This window comes from Ursus maritimus (assembly GCF_017311325.1).
Source record: "Ursus maritimus isolate PB19 chromosome X unlocalized genomic scaffold, ASM1731132v1 scaffold_X1, whole genome shotgun sequence".
Classification (NCBI taxonomy): domain Eukaryota; kingdom Metazoa; phylum Chordata; class Mammalia; order Carnivora; family Ursidae; genus Ursus; species Ursus maritimus.
Window position 1 is genome coordinate 52592840 of NW_024423319.1, and position 19606 is coordinate 52612445.

A 19606-nucleotide genomic window follows, 5' to 3' on the forward strand; every position below is an offset into this window, starting at 1 on the left:
AAGGAAAGGTAAAGGAACCAAGCTGCCTTTATGAATGTTTGGAGAAAAGTATTACACATCAATATTAAATCAGTTTGTGGATGGTCTTGGCTTTATGCTACACACACACACACACACACACACACACACACACACACACCTCCTTTCTCCTAGCCCGCTTTCTGCATTTACAGCATGAATGAATCATCCAGCATCACAATAAAGAAACAACAGTAGCCTGTGTCCCTTCTGTCACTGCCAGCAGTCCTCAACCCCAGTGCTCTCTGGCCCTGCCACCTGATGAGGGGGCAGCTCATTTCAATGACCCTGGCATTTGCTTTATACTGCAAGTGCATTTTCCTTTTCAACGTCTTGTTCCAGAGCCTCCTGAAAAACAGCACACTTCAGTTGGTACTGATGAAATAAATTAACCATTCATACTCCTCCTTCTCTCTCTCTTTTCTGTTTTTGTTTTCGTTGTTTGTTTGTTTGTTTGTTTGTTTGTTTTGGCTTAAGAATTAAAACAGTCCTCTTTTCCCTAACAGTTTTTCACTAAAATCTACTCTAGACATAACTCATTTTTTAGATATTATTATTCCCTTTTATCCCTCTTTATTCTCTGTAAGCTCACATAAAACAGTTAAAACAGTTAGTTCAAAAACATTTCTTGCTCCCTTCCATTGTGCCAGACACTACACTGGGCACTGAGCATTCAGAAAGGAATTAGATCTACTTCTTGCCCTAAAGGAGCTTACACTTCAGGAAAACCAATTGCTGTCTCTTAGGTAGCTTAATACCATGGGGTCAGTGAAATTGGTCATCTTGAAGTCATTTAGAGATAGGTGCACCCAGAAGCACACATTATCAAAATGCTTTACTTATAATACAGGAGATGAGCATCAACCCAGTGCAATAATATAAAGTTTCATAAATTGAATCAGTGTCATTATAATAAGATAAGCTAGAAATAGTCAAGGTTTTTGTTTGTTAGATCTTTCTTTCTTTCTTTCTTTCTCTCTTTCTTTCTTTCTTTCTTCCTTTCTTTTTTTTGAATAAACAGTCAATTTTATCAGGCTCAGACCAGGAGTCCATGGGTCTTGAGGACTTCTGTACTTCTCAATTTTCTTCACATTCTTTTTGGACTGTTTCCATAGCCTCATGAGCTGCTTTTTCTTCTAGTAATGGCTCTTGGCCTTCTCTTTCCTCTTCTCCTCCAGAGTGGCTATTACTGCCTGGTGCTTCCAGGCAACCTCATGAGCCAGGTAGCACAGATAAGCAAACTTTTCTGTAGGTTTCAGACACACAACCTTGAGGGCAGCAGGAACCACTATCCACTTTTTATTGTCATAGAGTGGCAGTATCCCAGCAAACACCTTGAGGTGGTTCAGGGCAGCCTGGATTTTCTTGGTCTTGTGGGGCAGCATGCTTCCCACTGTCTGCCAAAAGATGTGGCTGGATGCTTTGAAGTTTAAACAATTCTTATTCCATGCCAGTGTAATGGTTTCACTTATCTCAAAGAAGAGCGTGAAAGAGCATGATGTGCTAATACATATTGTGGTGTCCACCAGACAATTTTGACCCAACTCAGTGTTTAACCATTAGAAAGTCCATCCTTCTCCTATGATGAGAATGTGTTCCTTTTCCTACACACACACACACACACACACATCTTTATGTTATAGGTGGTTCAGAGTGATTCGCAGGTGAATGAGTGAGATGGAGGTTGGATGGAGGTGCATGGGTACTCTACTCTTGCCCCATTCCTCATAGAATTCAAAGCAGATATTTTTGTTTTAATATAGCTAGTTAGTATGACTATGAGCCAAAGCAAAAGTCACTAGGTCATCAGGAAAATAAATTGAACAACCTCTACAACTGGCTCTGGATAAAAATATAAATTATGTCATACTGACTTTTTTTTTAAAGATTTTATTTATTTATTTGACAGAGACAGCCAGCGAGAGAGGGAACACAGGCAGGGGGAGTGGGAGAGGAAGAAGCAGGCTCCCAGCGGAGGAGCCTAATGTGGGGCTCGATCCCAGAGCGCCGGGATCACGCCTTGAGCCGAATGCAGACGCTTAACGACTGAGCCACCCAGGCACCCCCATACTGACTTTTGACACAGCCTATCTTGTCATTTTTTTTTGAAAGAAGGGTAGGAAAATTTTATTTTATATATCTTATTAGCCATACTGCCTGATTTTCAATAACCTTTTATGCCTTAATTTTTAAGTTTTTATTTAAAGTCCATGTAGTTAACATATAGTATAATATTAGTTTCAGGTGTACAATATAGTGATTCAACATGTACATACATTCCCTGGTGCTCATCACAAGTGCTCTCCTTAATCCCTATCACCTATTGAACCCATCCACCACCCACCTCTTACCTTTTAAAATATTTGTTAGACTTTTTATTTCTCTTTTCTTTTGGCTATCAAGTGCCTTCCTCCTACACTTACTGCTCTTCTATTCCAGAAAAAGAAAGCATCATATATACTAATGATTATCAATAAAGAAGTACTATATATCAAGTACTCTGAGTATTCTCCAAGAAATAATTGGATTTCCAAAGAAGACTTTTGAGAGGGTATAATGTTTAACCTGGTGTTTTTCATACCATATCATGCAGTTGGCCATTTTCTCCTTAAGTTAGTCCTGTAATCTTATTAGCTCTGGGTTCTGACCAACACTTGTTTAGGAAGAAAATCTCTGGGCTGCTGGAGTACAAAGCACTTACTGGATCCTAGTGAGCTAGGCTCAACTAGGATACAAATGAGTTGGTGGATACAAGTCTCCCTTTCCTTACTACTGCTTCATAGAAGCACACCATATATATGATGGTCATGCAGAATAAGGACCTGGCCACATCAGAGGAGTCTGAAACACAGACTCTGCCTTTCATCCCATTACATTTGGGAGCAACCATATCAAAACTAAAAGATCTATTGACATATAACTTACTGGAATTCAAACTTGCAAGTTTTTTATTGAAATCTATAATAATAAATATATGTTATATCTCGAATCATTAAATACAAACACACATTCACACAAACTTAGAGTTCCACAAAGGAATACTTACCATTATTGGGGCACTTGGGTGGCTCAGTGGTTAAGCGTCTGCCTTCGGCTCAGGACGTGATCCCAGGGTCCTGGAATTGAGCCCCGCATCGGGCTCCTCTGGTGGGAGCCTGCTTCTTCCTCTCCCACTCCCCCTGCTTGTGTTCCCTCTCTCACTGGCTGTCTCTCTCTCTGTCAAATAAATAAATGAAATCTTTAAAAAAAAAAGGGATACTTACCATTATTACTTGAGATATACACCTATATTTTATATTTTTTAAATGTTATTTAAAAATAAAAAAAGATCTACTAAATTGATTTATAATCTACTCATAACCTCAACCCACATTTGTAAGAAACACTGATATTACTGATACAAGTTAATTTCATTCCACCCAAGAACTACAAGTTTCCTTGCTCTCTTTCTTACTGGGTCATGAAGCCTGCAGTGGACCTGCTCATTGCTTACCAAATATCCTGACTAGAAACTGGAGGTGCCTCCTTGATTACCTGACTTATTACTAGGTAATGAGAGGAATAAAAGTCTCTTAATTACAAGGCTAATTGTCACAGACCTATTCCACTGCACATTCTTTAGCATTATAAGGACTATGATTCTAATTTTTTTAAACAAATTATTTCAGATAGCAAGAGAATAGATACTTCAAAGTTGTTTTTTTTTTTAGTTTTTGAGGCATAACTTTTATAAAATTAAATTGCCCTTTTTAAGTATACAGTTCGATGAGTTTTGATAAATGCATATAGTCAATGATGTAATCAACATCCTACTCAAATTATAGACTATTTCCATCATTCCAGAAAGTTCCCTTATGCTCCATTGTAGTAAATTCACTCTATGAATGCCCAGACCATGGAAACTATGGTCTGTTTTTTGTCCCTATAATTTTGCCTTTTTTAGAATCTCATATAAATGGAATCATACAGTATGCAGTCTTTTGTGTCTGGTTTTTGTCACTTAGCTTAATACTTTTAAGATTCGTTTGTGTTACTGCATGTTACCACTGACATTGTATGGACGTAACTCAGCTTTTTATCCATTATTCATTTCCTATCGATGGACGCTAGGCTGCTTCCATTATGTTGATATTATGAATAATGTTGTTATGGATATTCACATAAGGTCTCAATATGGACATGTGTTTCTTCTTCTCTTGTGCAATTACCTAGAAGTACAATGTCTGGATCATATGATAAGCATATGCTTAACAATTTAAGAAGCTACCAAAGTGTTTATCAGGGTGGACGTACCATTTCTCATTCCCACTAGTAATGAATGAGAATTCTAAGTTTCTAGGTTTCCTTCACTGTGCAAAGCTATTTATTTATTTATTTAGTCCCAATAGTTTAATTTTGCTTTTGTTTTCCTTGCCAAGTGGATGTATCTAGAAAAGTGTTTCTACAGATGATGTCAAAGAGATTACTGTATGTCTTTTCTTCTAGAGTTTTAGGGTTTCAGGTCTTATATTTAGGTCTTTAATTCACTTTGAGTTTTTTTTTTCTATATGGTGTAAGAAAGTGATCCAGTTTCATTCTTTTGCATTTAGCTGTTCAAATTTCCCGACACCATTTATTGAAAAAACTCTCTTTCCCATTGTATATTCTTGCCTACTTTGTCATAGACTCATTGACCATATAACTGTGGGTTTGTTTCTGGGCTCTCTATTCTGTTCCATTGACTTCTGTGTCTATTTTTGTGCCAGGACCATACTGTTTTGATTATTACAGCTTTGTAGTATATCTTGAAATCTGTGATTGTGTTACCTTCAGCTTTGTTCTTTTCCAAGATTACTTTCCCTATTGGGGTCTTTTGTGGTTCCATACAAATTTTGGCATTATTTGTTCTAGTTCTGAGAAAACTGTTACTGGTATTTTAATAGAGAAAGCAGTGACTCTGTAGATTGCTTTGAGTAGTATGGACATTTTACCGATATTGGTTTTCCTAATGAATGATCATGGAATATCTTTCCATTTGTTTGTGTCATCTTCAATTTCTTTCATCAGTGTTTTATAAATTTTGGATTTCAGATCCATCACCTCTTTGGTTATTTATTCCTAGGTATTATATTATTTTTTGTGCAATTGGAAATGGGGTTGGTTTCTTAATTTCTCTTTCTGCTCCTTCATTATTAGTGAACATAAATACAACATGTTTCTGTACATTGATTTTGTATCATGACAAAATCATGAATTCATTTATCGGTTCTAGTAGTTCAGTGGAATCCTTAGGGTTTGTTATATATAGTACCATGATATCTGCAAATTGTGAAACTTGTCTCATTGCTGTGGCTAGCACCCCCAGTACTATGTTGAAAAAAGTGATGATACTGGACATCTCTGTCTTGTTCTCATCTTAGAGGAAAAGCTCTCAGTTTTTCACCATTGAATATGATGTTAGCTGTGATTTTTTCATATATGGCCTTTATTATGTTGAGGTGTGTTCCCTCTAAACCTAATTTGTTGAGAGTTTTTATCATGAATGGATGTTGCGCTTTGTCAAAAGTTTTTAATGCATCTATTGAAATGGTCATATTGGCTTTATCCTTTCTCTTGTTAATGAGATATGTCACATTGACTTGCTAATATTAAACCACCCTTGCATCCCTGGAATATATCCCACTTGACTGAATGATTTTTGTAATGTATTGTTGGATTCAGTTTGCTAATATTTTGTTGAGGATTTTTCCATCTATGTTCATCAGAGATATTGCCTTGTAGTTCTCTTTTTTTTTTTCTTCTTTCTTCTTTTTTTTGTAGTGTCTTTATCTGGTTTGGGTAGCAGGGTAATGCTGGCTGGCTTTGTAGAATCAATTTGAAAACTTTCCTTCCTCTTCTATCTTTTGGACTATTTTGAGAACAGGTATTCACTTCTCTTTAAATGTTTGGTAGAATTCATCCGTGAAGCCATCTGGCCCTGGACTTTCATTTTTTGGGAGTTTTTGATTACTGATTTGATTTTGTTGCTAGTAATTATTCTGGGCAAACTATCGATATCTTCCTGAATCAGTTTTGGAGTGTCATATGTTTCTAGGAATTTATCCATTTCTTCTATGTTGTCAATTTTTTGGCATATAATTATCCCTAATATTCTATTATACCCCTTTGTATTTATGTGGTGTTGATTGTTATTTCTCCTCTTTCATTTCTGGTTTTATTTATTTGAGTCCTTTTTGATTACTTTTTTTTATGAGTCTGGCTAAGGGTTATAAATTTGTTTGATGTTTTCTTTTCAAAGAACCAGCTGCTGGTTTCATTGATCTGTTATATTGTCTTTTTAGTCTCTATTTCATTTATTTCTGTTCTCATCTTTATTATTTCCCTTCTTCTGTTGGATTAAGTCTTCATTTGTTGTTCTTTTTCCAGCTCCTTTAGGTGTAAGGTTAGGGTGTTTATTTGAGATTTTTTCTTGCTTCTTGAAGTAGGCCTGTATGGCTATAATCTTTCCTCTTAGAACAGCTTTTTCTGCATTGCCAGGATTTTGTACCATTTTATTTCCATTTTCATTTGTCTCCATTTTTAAAAAAATTCCTTTTTGATTTCCTCATTGACCTACTCATTGTTTAGTAGCATGTTATTTAACCTCCGTATATTTGTGTTTTTTTCCAGATACTTTCTTGTGATTGATTTCTGGTTTTATACTGTTGTGGTCTGAAAAGATGCATGATATCATTTCATTTTTTTTAAATTTGTTGAGACTTGTTTTGTGGCCTAACATGTGGTTCATTCTGGAGAATATTCCATGTGCACTTAAAAAAAAATTCATTCTGCTGTTTCAAGTGGAATGTTCTGAATATATCTGTTAGATCTCTGGTCCAATGTGTCATTAAAAGCCATTGTTTCCTTCTTGATTTTGTGTCTGGATGATCTATCCATTGATGTAAGTGGGTGTTAGAACTTCCTACTATTTTTGTATTATTAATAGTTTCTTCCTTTAAGTTATTTTAATAGTTGCTTTATGTATTTGGGTACTCCCATGATGGGTGCATAAATATTTACAATTGTTATATCTTCATGTTGGACTGTTCCCTTTATCACTATGTAGTGTCTTCTTTGTCCCTTATTACAATCTCTGTTTTAAAGTCTATTTTGTCAGATGTAACTATTGCTACCTCCACTTTACTTTGGCTTTCATTTGCATGGTAAATTTTTTTTTTAATCCCTTCACTTTCAATCTGAGGGTCTCTTTAGGTCTGAAGTGAGTCTATTGTAAGCAGCATATAGATGGGTCCTGCTGTTTTATCCATTCAGTCACCCTCTGTGTTTTGATTGGAGCACATTTACATTGAAAGTGTAATGAACACATTTACATAGAAAGTGATTATTGATAAGTATGTACTTATTGCCATTTCGTTACTTGTTTTATTTCTTATTTTTAAAATTCTTCTCTTCCTTCTCTTCCCCTTTTCCCTTGAGGTTTGATGGCTTTATTTAGTGATGCACTTGGGTTCTGTTTTATTCATTTTTTTGTGGATATATTACAGGTTTTTGATTTGTGGTTACCATTAGGTTTATATATAACATTCTATGCAATAGCAGTCTTTATTAGGTTGTTGGTCACTTAAGTTTGAACCCATTCTAAAAGCAATAAATTTTTACTCCTCTCCCCATGTTTTATGTATATGATGTCATGCTTTACATCCTTTTATTTTGTGAATACTTTGATGTTTATAGATATAATTGATTTTATTGTGCTTTTATTTCTTGCTGGTTTTAAACGTGATTATTACTTGTATTGTATTTGGTGTACCTGTGAATTTTTTTTCCCCTTCCTAATTGTTTTTACTACTGATTAGGGCCTTTTCTCTCAATTCAAGGAATTCCCTTTAACATTTCTTCTAAGGCTGATTTAGTGGTGATGAGTCCTTTAACTTTCATTGGTCTGGGAAACTCTCTCTCTCCTATTCTGACTGATAGCCTTGCTGGATAAAGGACTCTTGGCTGTAGTTTGTTTGTTTGTTTGTTTGTTTGTTTTTTCCCTTTGAGCACTTTTAATATATCATGCCACTTCCTCTGTCTTGCAAAGTTTCTGCTGAAAAAACAGCTGTTAACTTTATGGGGTTTCCCTTGTGTAACTTTTTCTTTTCTTGCTTTTAAAATTCTCTCTTTATCGCTGTTTTTTGCCACTTAAGTTATTATGTATCTTTCCGTGGACCTCCTTGATTTGATTTTGTTGGGGGCTCTCTGCCTTCCAGATCTGGGTACCTGTCTCCTACCCTAGATTAGGGAAGTTTTTAGCTATTATTTCTTCAAATAAATTTTCTGCCCACCTTTCTCTCTCTTTTCCTTCTGGGATCCCTAAAATGTGAATATTATTATGCTCAAAGATGTTGCTGTTCTGCTTGGTTGCTTTTCATTACCCTGTCTTCCACACTGCTGATCCATTCTTCTGCTTCCTCTAGTCTACTATTTATTCCCTCTAGTGTATTTTTAATTTCAGTTATTTTGGTCTTCATTTCTGATTGGTTCTTTTTAAAAATTTTCTATATCTTTGTTGAATGTCTCACTGAGATCCTCCACTCTTTTCTCAAGTCCAGTAAATATCTTCATGATCATTATTTGGAATTATCTATCAGGTATATTTTTATTGTTTAGCCTCTTTGCTATGATTTTGTCCTGTTCTTTTATTTGAAACATATTCCTCTGTCTCCTCATTTTGTCTAAATCTCTGTGTTTATTTCTATGTATTCAGAAAGTCAGCTATTTTTCTTGCTCTTAAAGTAGTGGCCTTGTGAAGAGGAGGTCCTGTGGCGCTTTGTAGTATAATGCCTCCTGTTCATCACAACCTGGTGCTTCAAGAGTGTCTCCTATGTGTGTTATGTGCACCTTATGGTTGTGGCTGAGCCGTATTTGCTTCTAGACCAGTTGGCTAAAATGGTCCTCTTTGACTTTTGTGGGCAGAGTTTGGTCCCTGTGCTGTTAAAGGGCCATTCTGGGCCTCCTTGGTCTTATAGTTGGGTCAGACTAGATGCCTGTCCTCAGCCCATTTGCTGGGGCTGTGGTTGCACCATATTACAGGGTGCTTTCCCTGCATTGTCCCCTGAGAGGTTTTCATTGGTGGTCAGGGACTACATTCAGAGCAGATGTCTGCCCCCAGTCTATCTGTTGTAGTTGCAGTGACCCCAAACTACAGGACACTCTCCTTGTGCTGTCCCCTATCATATTTTTTGTTGGTGGGCAGGACTGGCAGCCAGAGCAGATGTCTGCCTCCAGCCCCATGCTTGGATGTAGTGGAACTGTTATGTGTGGTTATCTTCCCCTCCTTGTAGGGCAGGAGTCTCTTTGGAGTGGTGCTTGTCACTATTGGGGCCGCTTGCAGAATAAAATGTGCCAGGAACCACTTTGGTGGGATTCTTGCCAAGTGGGGCAGATAAGATGGGGCAGTCCACAAGAAAATGCAGGGCTAAGGTGTGCAGTGCTATCACCACTAGCTTACAAGTGGCTGCTTGCAAGACGAAGCTTGGCTGGAGCTGCTTTGGAGAGAGTCCTGGGCAGGTTGGATGGGGCAAGTCCACAGGAGAACATTGGGGTGGGGCACACAGTGTTAGCAAGTTCTGTTGAGAGTGTTCCTGGTGGTTCCCACAGGTTTCTGGCTATCTAGTCTGAAGGGGGAATGGAATGGCACCAGCCAGCTTTTTTGTTCTTGGAGAAGTCTCTTGAAGATTCCTACCATTTTCATATACATTCTTAGATTAGTAAATAAATCTTTTGTATACCACAGGAAATTATCAAACTGCTGCTTCTATGCTGTATCTTGGTGGGGTTGTTTTTTTAATGCTGGCTCCTTAAGAGCAAAGACTGTTTCCAGTTATCTTCCAGCTCTCCCATAGCTGAGACATTGATTTTTAAAGTTCTCAGTGTTAAGCCCCACAGAATGTAAAAACTCACTACGGTAAGCCCCTCTGGTTTTCAAAGCCAAATGTCACGAGAACTCGTGTTTCCAGTGCACATCCCCCTGTCTGGGGTGCATGTGTGGGGTCTATTCCTTTCCCTTCTCTGTATTTGTGGAGTCCCTCCCATTTGTGATTAGCCTCACTGGTTAGTTTGGTTCTAGACTGGGACTCTGCACTTCCTACCATTTTTGGTGTGGCCTCCTCTCTACAATTAACTGTGAAAAGTCTGTTCTGCTAGTGTTCCATTCATTTTCTGGGTTAGTGACACTCATGCGGCTATTATCTAGGTGTATCCATGGAATTAGGTGATCTTAGGATCCTCCTACTTGGCCATCTTCCCAGGTTCCATTAATCCCTTTATAATTGCAGCCTGGTTGGCTTTTCTACAAAGACTTATATAAGTCTGTGGAAGTATCCACACAGTTCAGCACATATTTGTGCCCTTTTGATACTGGCAATGGGCCTGTGTAATGTTTTCCAACAAGAAACAGTATGTATGTAGTCTGCCCAATATGTCCTAAGGTATGGTGTAATGGCCATTGCCTGAGGTGGCATTGTAGGCAGTCCTTGTCAGTGTTTGTAGATTGGAGTAGTTTATTTTATTTTATTTTTTATTATTTTTATTTTTTCAAAGATTTATTTATTTATTTTAGATGGGGGAGGGGCAGAATGAGGGAGAGAGAGAATCCCAAGCAGACTTCCCACTGAGCATGGAGACTGACATGGGGCTCGACATGACCTGAGCCGAAATCAAGAGTTGGATGCTTAACTGACTGAGCCACCCAGGCGCCCTTGTTTTTAATTTTTTTATATCAGACTATTTCAAAGGGTGATGTCATCTTTTTATTATTTCCCAAGTAGTTTTGGGACCTTGGTGTCCTGATTTACAGTGGACCCAAATTGCTACATAGGACAAGCACAGCAGAAGGGCTCATGCCTGGGCTAGAGATCCTGCCTCATGATTGCCTGGTATATGGATGTGAAGTTGAGCAGACACATGCCAGAATCAGATGCTTACATCTTTTAGTGCATACTTCCCAAATATCTTTCCATAGTTCCACTCCCCACAGGGGTCTACTTAATATAGCCAAGCATTCTTTGTGCCATTGGAACAGCCACGTTGTTAACCCTTTCTATACTGCCCAGCTGTCAATGGCCAAATCAATGAGCATGGGTTCTTGCATCAACAAAATGCATACTGCTCTTAGTTCTGCCTACTCAAACCAAAGTTTGGATAGCAGAGGAATGCCAAATAGGTGGTTTCCCTTGCAACTGCCATCAGTGTACCATGCTTCTGCTAGAGGTTAGACTACCCCTTTCTTTACTTGGGGGAGGGAGGCATAATGTTGGCAACTTCTGGAAGTTAGGCTGGGTCAACATAGGTGGCTTGCCCCAGTAATGAGTGTAGTTCATGAAATAGTAGGCTGATACTGTAACTGGTCCTTTGCTGTAGGTAAGCATGCCATCTGTATAAGGTGCTTACCTGGGCACAGGCTCTCTTTGCTTGCTGAATATGTCCTTAATCCATCCGCCAACCAGTAGAGTTGTTCATATCATCACAGGCAGGTCAGCAGTCAGTCTTTCCATCTGTTGCAGTGCAAGATATGTAGCGAATGGTTGTTTCTCGATTGGACTATACCTGGCTTCCATTCTCTTCCATAATTGAAACCAGAGTCCTAATGAGATTTGTTTCCAGTTATGTCATTACCACAACACCCAGCCAAACCCTTCTCAATATGAACTTATATTTAATTCACAACTTACATCTGGCATTAATACCCCCAGGGCCTGTACTTGTTTTACTACCATTTTTACCTTTTAAAAAGCTTCTTGTTGGTTAGCACCCCGATCCCATTGGCTTCTCTTTTTTAGTAAAGGCATATAAAGATCTTAATATCTGTGCTAGAAGGAGAATAAAAGGTCTCCAATAACCCAATAAACAAACAAAAGCCTGTAATCCCTTTACCATTTCAGGGATTGGGAAAGCCTTGTATTTTAGCAATGACTGTCTCCGGCATTATTTTTGTTTTACCTGACTAGATGATGTCCTGGAACTTTACTGATTGACCCAAAGCTTGGATCTTGCCGGTGTTTACCTCCCATCCTTCTGTCTTTAAGTAGGCCTGACTGTAAAGACATGGCTGCTTGAGACAGGGAGGATAAATCATCACGGGTTAACATAACATCATTTATATAATGGTAAAGCACCATTTCCTCTGGCAATACCCATTTTTTTAAATCTCTGGCTACCATTCTGTGACAAATTGTGGGGTTATGGACATACCCTTAGGGCAATGCCTGGAAGGTCCATTGTCTCCCATTCCATATGAAGGCAAATTGGTCTTTGGATTCAAGTCCTAATGGAATGCTAAAAAAGGCATTAGATAGGCGCAGTACATAATGATATGTCTTAATGGATGTCCTGATTTTTTCTAACAATAAGGCTATATTAAGCACCCCTGGGGCATTATTATATTATATTATATTATTATTATTATTATAGGAAAATAATTCTTTCTCTGGGTCTCCAAAATGCTGGGTGTAAATAATATGTTTCATCCCAAATTCACATTATAATTTCTTGTAGTTCTTCCATAGAGATTCAGGATAATAGAGGGAGGGAGGGAACATCCCCTTTGTTAGGCCAAGTTATCTTAACGTTAGGATTTATCCAGTCAATCAAATGAGCTGAGCACCTGAGATTCTTGCCCATGCCTGTGGCACATAATCTCAGCTTCAAGGCAGATTGAGTAGGGACTGAAGCCATTTATAACATCCCAAACCCATATATCATAATACCATTTCTCCCAGTATTCCATAGTAGCAACACCCAAGCTGTCACCACCTCTCAGCCCCCCTGCCCAAAACGGCTAGCCAGCTCCACCAATTCAGTGACAGAACATTCCCTCATAGTCATCTTCTGAACAGAGGGAACTTCCTCTTGGCCATCTCTAGGCTCCCAAGTGGCCTTGGCCTTTGAATCAAAGGGTGTGCCTGCAAATCATTTTCCTCCTATATGATAATGTCCTCCTCATCAGAGGAGTTATTATTCCAGGGATCCTATGCCTCAGGGACCCAACTGTCCTATGATAATAGTTTTCACTTCAATGTGAAGCAATTCACACCCATGCATCCCTGCTATCCCACATGACACAATTTCCAAGCTTTCCTCCCTCATCTGTTCCAATTCTCTCCTTACTCATAATTCCCTTTCCATGGTGTCTCATAATGCTTAGATCAATGGCCAAGCTATTGCCATAATAGCATGTTCACTTTCCCTTTTCCATTTCCCCCCACCTTTTTGGATCGGATATCTAACAAACCCTTGGGTGTTTTCAGGGTATCCCCTTAATCATGCAGTGGTCCAAAATGCTCAAAGGACCTGGCCAAATCTCCCCACATAGTGGTGGCTAGCCAGTTTGGGAATTCCCCCATGGGCAACAGGCTTTCCCCCAGCATGCCCAATAGGCTTTCACCTGTATGGACAATAGGTTTTCCTTCAGCACAGCCCCCTTACCTTTGCTTGTTTCATTTTTGGTCTCCTGGCAGGCTCACCAACTGTTAGAAGGTGGAGGAGAGTTAATAATGTACCCTCTAGACTGAGAAGGCACTTTAAGACTGAAAAATGAAGCAAGTCACTCCCATACCATTTACACAGTTTTATTCAGGATACGCTACCAACAGGATGGATCTGGCAGCAAGACAGATGATCCAGGAGGTACACAGCCATTCTCTGCCAAGTCTGGACCTTAAACCCAGCTTTTATGGAGGGAGGGGCATGATGGTGTGGTCACAGGGTAGTTACCTAAAGTGGTGCCATCTGTGCACCAGAGGATGTCTAGTAGTTATATAAAGGGGAGCTTTCCATGTGCTAGTCATCTCTACTAGTTATCTGAAGTGGGGCTTTTTAGGGATTAGAACAAGGCTTCGTGCATTCCAGTCAAGGCATACATTAACCTCCATAGGGCCTGGAACACATATCCCTAAAGGAGGTCATTGCACAGGCATGAACAAGAAGGAGGGCCAAAGATGGAGTCAGTGTTGTCAGCACTCCTACAATGAGTATATAAAACAAACTTAGAGAAATCTGGAGTCCAACAGAATAAATAACTTATGCGTGCATGTGCATGAGTGCATGCATTGTGTGTGTGTGTGTGTGTGTGTGTGTGTGTAGACAATTGAGAACAAGAAAAGAAGAAAAGTTAAATAAAAACCCACAGGTTTATGTTAAGAAAAAATGGTCTAAAGAGCAGTATGTTGGAAGGGGGATTCAAGGAACAAAGCTTGGATTGAATAATCCATTAACTCCCCTATTATTATCAAGGTAAAAGGTAATATTTTTTTAATGTTTTTTAATTCTATTATGTTAGTCACCATACAGTACATCCCTGGTTTTTGATGTAAAGTTCAATGATTCATTAGTTGCATATAACACCCAGTGCACCATGCAATACGTGCCCTCCCCACCACCCATCACCAGCCTATCCTATTCCCCCTCCCCTCCCCTCTGAAACCCTCAGTTTGTTTCTCAGAGCCACAGTCTCTCATGCTTCATTCCTCCTTCTGATTACCCCCCCTTTCTTTATCCCTTTCTTCCGCTACCGATCTTCCTAGTTCTTATGTTCCATAGATGAGAGAAATCGTATAATTGTCTTTCTCTGCTTGACTTATTTCATTTAGCATTATCTCCTCCAGTGCCGTCCATGTTGCAGCAAATGTTGAGAACTTGTTCTTTCTTTCTTTTTTTTTTTAAAGATTTTATTTATTTATTTATTCGACAAAGATAGAGACAGCCAGCGAGAGAGGAAACACAAGCAGGGGGAGTGGGAGAGGAAGAAGCAGGCTCATAGCGGAGGAGCCTGATGTGGGGCTCAATCCCATAACGCCGGGATCACACCCTGAGCCGAAGGCAGATGCTTAACCGCTGTGCCACCCAGGCGCCCCATGAGAACTTGTTCTTTCTGATAGCTGAGTGATATTCCATTGTATATATGGACCACAACTTCTTAATCCAGTCATCTCTTGAAGGGCATCTCGGTTCCTTCCACAATTTAGCTATTGTGGACAAAGCTGCTATGAACATTGGGGTGCATATGGCCCTTCTCTTCACTACGTCTGTATCTTTGGGGTAAGTACCTAGTAGTGCAATGGCTGGATCATAGGGTAGCTCAATTTTTAACTTTTTTTTTAAGATTTTATTTATTTATTCGACAGGATAGAGACAGCCAGTGAGAGAGGGAACACAAGCATGGGGAGTGGGAGAGGAAGAAGCAGGCTTATAGCGGAAGAGCCTGATGTGGGGCTGATCCTATAACGTCGGGATCATGCCCTGAGCTGAAGGCAGATGCTTAACTGCTGTGCCACCCAGGCACCCCCAATTTTTAACTTTTTAAGGGACTGTTTTCCAGAGTGGTTGTACCAGCTTGCATTCCCACCAACAATGTAGGAGGGATCCTATCAAGGTAAAAGGTAATATTTAAGTAAAGGTTTGTGGAGGAAAAATCATTAAGAAGGCCCCTCTTACTTTATCTAGATGTAAATGTGAGGTATTCCAACATATAGAAGTTAAATCCAGGAGAAAACCACAATACAGTGGGAGAGGGAGTAAATACTCGGAACTTCTTATCCAAAAGAAGAAATAAAATTTTAAAGAATGTCTTCTAACTTTTCGCCCTTGCTTCAGAAATTATGAAATAGGCTCAGATAGAAAAATAATTTGCAAAAGACAACAGTGAGATAACTGGGATTCTCCAAGGCTGACATAGTGGCTTTGGTTGAATCAATGGTATAAAGGAGATAGTCCTAGTTATTGGATTACAGTTCATGCAAGACATTTGCCATTCTATTCTCATTGTAAAAGAAAACTGCCACTGTTTCTAATGAGTGTTTTAAGAACATCTCTGGTATTGTGTTCTTAGGTAATAATGTTCGTTGATATGACAAAGAAGCACTAGTGCACTGGTTAAGAGCCCATTTCCTGGAGACAGGTGATCTAGATTTGAATCCTGGTTCCAAACCATCTGTGAATACCTGAGCAATTAACTAAACCTCTCTCTGCCTCAGTGTCCTGATCTGTAGAATGAGAAGGTTAATAATAGTACCTGAATCACTAGGTTATTATGAGTATTAAGTATAAAAACTTAGAATTGTATCTAGCACACAGTAAGCACTATGCTAGTTATTATTAACTACTGCAGCCAGCAACAACAAGCAGGAAGTTAAATCTGATTATGTGTCTTTAGGGCAGAGGCTGTTGCTAAAGCAGACTTACCTGGCATGTAGGGGACAATGTACAGTCAGCAGGACCTATCCTCCACCTCAGTAATGACCTTTTGGAGCTTTGTAGGTAACTTAAACAAAGACAAAGACTCTTGGCAAACAGAATGTTGCAATATTTTCCTGATTTCATAGTGTCTTCAGTGCCATAGACTGTGAGGCAAAGTCCTAGTTTAAGTCTGACTAATAGAAAGAAGTTGCTATGGCCAATGTCAAAGAAGCACTGCCTGTGTTCTTCTCTAGGGTTTTTATGGTTTCAGGTCTCACGTTTAGATCTTTAATCTATTTTGAATTTATATTTTGTGTATGGTGTAAGAAAGTGGTTCAGTTTCATTCTTTTTCATGTTGCTGTCCCGTTTTCCCAACACCATTTGTTGAAGACACTGTCTCCCCTCCGCCCCATTGGATATTCTTTTCTACACTGTTGAAGATTAATTGACCATATAGTTGTGGGTTCATTTCTGGGTTTTCTATTCTGTTTCATTGATATATTTGATTTTTATGCCAGTACCATTCTGTCTTGATCACTACAGCTTTGTAATATAACCTGAAGTCCAGAATTGTGATGCCTCCAGTTTTGCTTTTCTTTTTCAGGATTTCTTTGGCTATTCAGGGTCTTTTGAGGTTCCATACAAATTTTAAGATTGCTTGTTCTAGGTCTGTGAAAAATGCTGGTGGTATTTTGATAGGAATTGCATTAAATGTGTAGATTGCTTTGGGTAGTACAAACATTCTAACAATATTTGTTCTTCCAATCCATAAGCATGGGATATGTTTCCATTTCTTTGTGTCCTCTTCAATTTCTTTCATCAGTGTTTTATAGTTTTCAGAGTATTGGTCTTTCACATCTTTGATTAGGTTTATTCCTAGGTACATTATGCTTTTTTGGTGTAATTGTAAAGGGGATTAATTCTTTAATTTCTCTTTCTGATACTTCATTATTGGTGTGGAGAAGTGCAACATATTTCTGTGCACTGATTTTTTATCCTACATATTTACTGAATTGGTGTATCATTTCTAGCATTTTTTGTGGATTTTTAATGGATTTTCTATATAGAGTACCATGTCATCTGCAAACAGTGAAAGTTTTGCTTCTTCCTTCCTAATTTGGATGACTTTTATTTCTTTTTGGTGTGTTATTGTTGTGGCTAGGACTTCCAGTACTATGTAAAATAACAGTAATGAGAGTGGACATCCCTGTCTTGTTCCTGACCTTACAGGAAAAACTCTCAGTTTTTCACCACTGAGGATAATATTACCTGCAGGTTTTCCATATATAGTCTTTATTATGTTGAGTTATGTTCCATCTGTCCCTACTTTGTTAAGGGTTTTTAACAACAATGGATTTTGTACTTTGTCAAATGTTTTTCTGCATCTATTGAAGGGATCATATGGTTCCTATCCTTTCCTTTATTAATGTGGTATATCACATTGATTTATTTGCAAATATCGAACCACCCTTTCAACCAAGGAATAAATCCCACTTGATAATTGTAAATGATTCTTTTAATGTACTGTTAGATTTGGTTTGCTAGTATTTTATTGAGAATTTTTACATCGATGTTCCTCAGGGATATTGGCCTGTACTTCTCTTTTTTAGTGGAGTCTTTATCTGCTTTTGGTTTCTGGATAATTATGGTCCCATAGAATGAATTTGGAAGTTTTCTTTCTTTTCCACTGTTTGGAATTATTTGAGAAGAATAGGCCTTAACTCTTCTTTAAATGTTTGGTAAAATTCATCTATGATGCCATCTGACCCTAGACAATTTTTTTTTCTGGTTATCAGTCTGTTCAAGTTTTAGATTTTTTCCTCTTTCAGTTTTGGTAGTTTATATGTTTCTAGGATTCATCCATTTCTTCCAGGCTATCCAATTTGTTGTCATATAGTTTTTAATGCTACTGTAATTGTTTGTATTTCTGTGGTGTTGGTGGTTGTTTCTCCTCTCTCATTTGTTATTTTATTTTAACGGGTTCTGTCTCTTTTCTTTTTGTTAAGTCCGGTCGGGGTTTATCAATTTTATTAATTTTCTCAAAGAATGAGCTCCTGGTGTTGTTGATCTGTTCTATTGTTACATAGGTTTTGATAGAATTTATTTCTGCTCTAATCTTTCTTATTGCCTTCTTTCTACTGGCTTTAGGCTTCATTTATTATTCTTTCTGTAGCTCCTTTACATGTAACATTAGGTTGTTTATTTGAGATTTTTCTTGCTAGTTACGAGGCCTATATTGTTATGCATTTCCCTTTTAAGATCCCTTTTGCTGCATCCCAAATGTTTTGGACCATTGTGATTTCATTCTCATTTGTTTCCATGTATTTTTCATTTCTTCTTTGATTTCCTGGGTGATCATTCATTGTTTAGTAGCATATTGTTTAACCTCTATGTATTTGTGGTCTTTCCAATTTTTTTTTTAATTTGTGGTTGACTTCAAGTTTTCTAGCATTGTGGTCTGAAAATATGCATGGTATGATCTCAGTCTTTTTGTATTTGTTGAGACCTGATTTGTGACCCAGTGTATGATCTATTCTGGAGACTGTACCATGTGCACATAAAAAGAATGTGTATACTGCTGCTTTAGGGTGGAATGTTTTGAGTATATTTGTTAAGTATATCTGGTCCACTGTGTCATTCAAAGCCATATTTCCCTGTTGATTTTCTGTATAGATCATCTGTTCGTTGCTATAAGTGGGGTGTTAAAGTAGCCCACTATTATTGTATTATTGTCAATGAGTTCCTTCATGTTTGTTATTAATTGTTTTATAGATTTGGGTGCTCCCATGATAGGTGCATAAATATTTACAGTTGTTAGATCTTGTTCGTTAGTCCCCTTTATTATGATATAGTGACCTTCTTCATCTCTTGTTACAGTCTTTGGTTGAAAATCTAGTTTGTGTGATATAAGTACTGCTATGTGGGTTTTCTTTTGATGTGCATTTGCTTGATAGATGTTTCTCCATCACCTCACTTTCAATCAGCAGGTGTCTTTAGGTCTGAAATGAGTCTCTTGTAGGCAGCATATAGATGTAGATGGGTCTTATTTTCTTATTCATTCTGACAACCTATGTCATTGATTGGAGACTTTAGTCCATTTACATTCAAACTGATTATTGATAAATATGTATTTAGTGTCATTTTATTATTTGTTTTGTTGTTGTTGTTGTCAGAGATTTTCTCTGCTCCTTTCGATTCTTTGTCACTTTTGGTCTTTACTTTCCAGTCAAAAAGTCCCCTTTAGTATTTCTTGCAGGGCTGTTTTAGTAGTCACAAATTCCTTTAGTTTTACTTTGTCTGCCAAACTCTATCTCTTCTGTTCTGAGTGATAGCTTGCTGGATAGAGTATTCTTGCTGTAGATTTTTCTCATTCATCACTTTGAATATATC

At 38.1% G+C, this 19606-nt stretch overlaps 1 pseudogene; it reads right to left on the reverse strand.

Annotated features, from left to right (window-relative positions):
- Positions 1-1054: 1054 nt before the first annotated feature.
- On the reverse strand, positions 1055-11759 carry LOC103672007 (annotated as a pseudogene).
- Between the last annotated feature and the right edge of the window lie 7847 nt (positions 11760-19606).